This window comes from Sorex araneus, chromosome X, assembly GCF_027595985.1.
Source record: "Sorex araneus isolate mSorAra2 chromosome X, mSorAra2.pri, whole genome shotgun sequence".
NCBI classification, from domain to species: domain Eukaryota; kingdom Metazoa; phylum Chordata; class Mammalia; order Eulipotyphla; family Soricidae; genus Sorex; species Sorex araneus.
This window is the reverse complement of record NC_073313.1, coordinates 121,375,708-121,381,550: the sequence shown is the minus strand read 5'-3', so window position 1 is coordinate 121,381,550 and position 5,843 is coordinate 121,375,708.

The window sequence follows — 5,843 nt, the reverse complement described above, 5'->3', positions numbered from 1 at the left end:
AGTGGATTTCCAGACATGAGTGCCCTGTTATATGGTCATTCTGACTTCCTCCTGATTCTCTCGTAACCCTTGCTTCCAAAAAAAATCGGCAATAGTAAGTGACTTAGTGGATTCCTTTTCTCTAGGTAGTGGAACCAATTCCTAAAATGTATTTTAAGAATATTGAAAAAACCATTTAACCTTTAGTGTATCATATTTTATCATGAAATAGAAGTAATAATGTACACATTACAGAATTTATATAAAACTAAATATTAAACAACACCAAATAAATTGGTTAATAATTGCATACTGAAATAGCAGATTTTCTTAATCTTTTCCTTATCACAGACACCCCCAGAACCCCTCACCTGCTCATGAGTCCTTCCTTCTTTCTACAAGTTCTAAGAGAACTTTTCATAGAGAAGATGGACATGCAAATAAGACTCTCTACAGTGATGAAAACAGCCCAGCACAAACCCAGCTCCGGGAGAGGAGTCAGTTCAGGGGTTCCGGGGCTCCATCCTGACTCACACAGAACCAACATGGCATGTGAGCTGACCTGGCTTCTCCTGGTGGCTGTGTTGGGAGGTAACTCATGGGCGATGAGATGCGGAGCATGGGAGAGGTGGGAGAGGCAGATCCTCTAAGTGAGAAGAGTTTCCTGACCAGGATGTCTTTGTGTTTGCAGGGGTCCAGTGTGAGGTGCAGCTGGTGGAGTCTGGGGGAGACTTGGTGCAGCCTGTCAGGTCCCTGAGACTCTCCTGTGCAGCCTCTGGATACAATTTTGGCAGCTATTATATGAACTGGGTTCGCCAGGCTCCAGGGAAGGGCCTAGAGTGGGTCTCACGCATTCTTCCTGGTGGTACAACATACTATGCTGACTCTATGAAGGGCCGATTCACTTTCTCCAGAGACAACAGCAAGAACACGCTCTCTCTGCAAATGAACAGCCTGAGGGAGGAGGACGCGGCCCTGTACTACTGTGTGAGAGAGATAGACACACAGTGAGGGGAAGGCCCTGTGGGCCCAGACACAAACCACCTGCAGGAGGAAGAAGGGCGAGCTTCAGGGGCGCAGGCCCACAGGAGGCTCTGAGGACTCTCCCCTGAGGAAACATTGCTCATGGCCAGATGAATCATCTTTCTGTGGAGATTAGAACTAACCTGCCCCTCCGCTCTCAGATGATCTTATGAGCACCTTGTCCTGTGGGTTATTACTCTGAGTCTTCCGTCCAGATTTTGAGCAGGAAAGTTTGTCACACTCTCTGCCTCCTGATGGAAGTTTCCAGTGGTGGGACCATAATTATGCTGAGAATCCCATTATTCTCTTGCATAAATAAAATCACCCTGTAAGGATTTAAATTTTTTGCAATAGCACAGCAGGTAGGGCATATGCCTTGCACGCTGCCGACCCAAATTCTCTGCGGTGTCTCTAACTCCTGGCTAGTGCCTGCACTTCTCCAGTACCACATGGTCTGGCTCCCTACAAGGTACAAGAAAGCATGCCCACAATACCCATCAGATAAGGGGTTGATATCAATGGTATATAAAGCACTGGTTGAACTCTACAAGAAGAAAACATCCAACCCCATCAAAAAATGGGGCGAAGAAATAAACAGAAACTTTTCCAAGGAAGAAATACGAATGGCCAAAAGGCACATGAAAAAGTGCTCTACATCACTAATCGTCAGAGAGATGCAGATCAAAACAACCATGAGATACCACCTCACACCACAGAGACTAGCACACATCCAAAAGAACAAAAGCAACCGCTGTTGGAGAGGATGTGGGGAGAAAGGGACCCTTCTACACTGCTGGTGGGAATGCCGACTGGTTCAGCCCTTTTGGAAAACAATATGGACGATTCTCAAAAAATTAGATATTGAGCTCCCATTTGACCCAGCAATACCACTGCTGGGAATATATCCCAGAGAGGCAAAAAAGTATAGTCGAAATGACATCTGCACTTATGTATTTATCGCAGCACTGTTTACAATAGCCAGAATCTGGAAAAAACCCGAATGCCCCAGAACGGATGACTGGTTGAGGAAACTTTGGTACATTTATACAATGGAATACTATGCAGCTGTTAGAAAAAAGGAAATAATGAATTTTGCATATAAGTGGATCGGCATGGAAAGTTTCATGCTGAGTGAAATGAGTCAGAAAGAGAGAGACAGACATAGAAAGATTGCACTCATCTGTGGTACATAGAATAACAGAGTGGGAGACTAACACCCAAGAATTGTAGAAATAAGTACCAGGAGGTTGACTCCATGGTTTGGAGGCTGGCCTCACATTCTGGGGAAAGGGCAACTCAGAAAAGGGATCACCAACTATAATGTAGTCGAAGGCCATGCGGGGGGAAGGGTGTTGCGGGCTGAATGAGGGTTAGAGACTGAGCACAGTAGCCACTCAACACCTTTATTGCAAACCACAACAGCTAATTAGAGAGAGAGAACAGAAGGGAATGCCCTGCCACAGTGGCAAGGTGGGGTGGGGGGAGATGGGATTGGGGAGGGTGGGAGGGATGCTGGGTTTACTGGTGGTGGAGAATGGGCACTGGTGAAGGGATGGGTTCCTGAACTTTGTATGAGGGAAGCATGAGCACAAAAGTGTATAAATCTGTAACTGTACCCTCACGGTGATTCACTAATTAAAAATAAATAAATTTAAAAAAAGAAAGCGTGCCCAGACCATGAACCATGTAAAGGAAATTGGCTGCTTCCATTCAATCATATGACTGCAAACACATCTTGTTCCCTCATACCTTGTCAGGATGTGAAGCAATGTTTTGTTTTCCTACAGACAAGAGTTGATACTATCTGCTCCAAGTTACACACTTTGAGGAATAAATCTGACAGGAGTCCTGGGGTGCTTGGTGGAGGTTAGAGGCCCTGACCCAGAGTGCAGTGATGGGAAGACAAGTAACGCTTCTTGTCTGTCTCTCCTATTGGCTCCGAGGGCTCTCCCTGAGCTCAGGAAAACTCAGGTGCCACATTAGAGCTACCGTGGACACGAGGGAAAGACTCACCCACTCCCAATCCTCACACTGCCTGACTTGTTTGTGCATCTCTGTTTATTTCAGTCCAATTTTGTTGAATTTGTTGGATACATTGATTAATTTTGACCCTTAATGCTAAATTTTTTAAATCAAATTTTAGACCATACTTTCTGGTCTCCTGGACTTATTTTGAAGTTCTGGTGTTTCATAGAAATTGGAGGCAAATAATAAGTGACACAGCCTTTGTCTAGGCTCTATTCATTTGGGGACTGGGTTGGACCACACCTGGGCTTGTGTTCTTGCACCCTTGTTGTTGTGTGAGTCTGAACACTAAGACCAGACTCCCTGCCCAACAGATTGTGTGCTGAGGGTCCTCCATGAGCTATTTCTATGCTCCTGACAGGTCAGGATTCCTCAGTGACGACCCTATTACGGGGTCCTGAAGTTCATGCTGGTCTATGGACACTGAGTTATAGACAAGACAGAGCAGGATGAGCTGCTGTTACCAGGCCAATGACACCAGGCAGGTCACCAGACACATGCTCTTCTTTGTCCCAATTAAGCCTATCATCTGTTACAATGATCATTCTCCAAACTACTTTGAATAGTTCTGAGAATTGACCGCAGACCCTCGTTGGAGCCTTTTCCAGCCCTTGTTCCCCTGCCAGATCACTGCCCCATCACCTGGGAAAGTCAGGGGAACCACCTCAGCACATGGCACCCCAACACTTCCTCCTTGCCACCCCAAAGAGCTCAATCTAGGGCTTGAGAGAAGCCATGTCTACTCAAAGGCCACCTTGACAAGAGGCACCTGATAGCAGCTTCCATCAGCCCTGAGCTCAGCGTTCCCACACTGGGCTGCCACAAGCCTACCCCACCACGGCAGGGTGCAGAGCCCCGAATCATGGAGTCACAGGGCCCAGAACAGCTTGTAGCCACCTGTCACAGTTTTCGAGACACAGTTTCCCAGTGTTATCAGACATCCCAGTGAGATGTTGATCTGTGTGGGGAAGAAAGGGTTAAGTCAGGAAGACTAAGGCCAAGGGCAAGATGTGGCTGATCTACATTTTGTAGGAGGTGAGCCAGCACCAATGCAGAAAGCTGCTGAGGAGGGTGGGGGTCCTGTAGAGGCTTTATCTCTCCTCTTTCCCAGAGGAAACTCCCCTGAGATAAACTCACTTCAGAGACGTTGCCCCTCAGTCCTGCAGTGCAGAGACCCTTTGACAGGGAACAGCTTCCCTGGGCAGGTTAGCAGGTGAATGTCTGTAGTAGCCGCCCCTGCGCTTCTGATGACCGTTGGTGTAGAGCAGTGAGAAGGGGCCAGTAGGATTCTCAGTCCACGAGCCTGTGAGCCCCCAGCCCGGTGCTTCTCTCGAGTGTTTGTCTTGTTTCCTTAGTCCTGGTGCTGACCCTGCTTCAGCAACGTTCCGCTGGGACCAGTCCCCGGCAGGTGTGTGCTGACCCTCTTCGGGGCTGCTGACCACGTCCATTCTCCACCCGCCATTGAGATGCAGCTCAGTTCCCCACTGCAGTTGCCTGTTTTGCTCCAGACCTTCCACGGGACCCTCTCCTGACCTGGGACCTGACCCCACTGTCCCTCCGCATGGTTCTGTGTGCCCTGAAGTACAGGAACAAGATTCTTTGCTCAGGGGCAGAGCAGGGAAGGGACGACAAGCCCAGGTCTGGGGTCCGTGTTGTGACTCTGTGGCTGGGATATCAGCTCATTGTTCCTTGACACCATCCATGTCCCTGAGTCCCCTTGGCCCCTGCCCCCGTTGCTCCTCATCTGTCTCCTCTCCCCTCCCCCTTGATTCTGTTCCTTTCCTTCTCCTCCCTAAACACTGTCTTAAGGGTGATCTAGGTGTCCACCATTAACACCGTTGCATTTCCTCATCCAGTTGCTATAAATGCCTTATATGTAATATCACCGTATGTCTGTACTTTGGCTAACATCCCCCCTTTTTTTTTCTTTTTGAGTCACACCTGGCGATGCACAGGGGTTACTGCTGGCTCATGCACTCATGAATTACTCCAGGAAGTTCTGGGATAACCATATGGGATGCTGGGAATCGAACTTGGGTAGGCTACATGCAAGGCAAACACCCTACCCAATGTACTATTGCTCCAGCCCTGGCTAACATCCTTTAACAATATATCTTCCAGTTCCATCCATGTTGCAGGAAATTGAATACTATCTTCATTCCTTACAAAAATTTTAGTTCCACTGTTTTACCAGTGTCTATTAATGAGAAAAGACAAAATGAATCATCTAGAATTTCATTAATTTCTAATTCGTTTCTTTCAGTATCTGTAATGATTACTAATTGTAATCCAGAATATTTTATTCACAATAAAAATATTATAATATATTTTATTTAATTTACATCTGAAGGCATGAAACACCGATCTAATCAATCAAGAATTACTGAGGAAAAATATATATCTATTTTAATGACATGAAAATAAAGCGAAGAAGTTAATAAAATCTTCAGTTAAAGTTGGTGGCTGGAAACACGTTTTCGCAGAGTTAAGAAGCGCCCGTTGGTCTGTGGGTGTAGCTCTAGGAAAGGGTCCCGTCCTGTGCTCTCGTCCACTCTGCTGTCCTTCCCAAGGCCCGAGTGCCCTGGAGACTGCTGCCTGTGGTGGACACAGAGAGAGCACAGGTGGGTCAGCCTGAGAGGAGTCACGTCCTGGACTCGCAGGTGCCTGGGACAGACCCGGGACAGGGGCCACCGTGAGAGGCTCTATAACAGGGAATCTGTTACCCCTGTCAGAGCCAACTGGTGCGGGAGGGGACAGCGGTTGGCCCTCGTCCTGCACGCAGCCAACCCGGATTGACACCCAGCACCCAGGGCAGC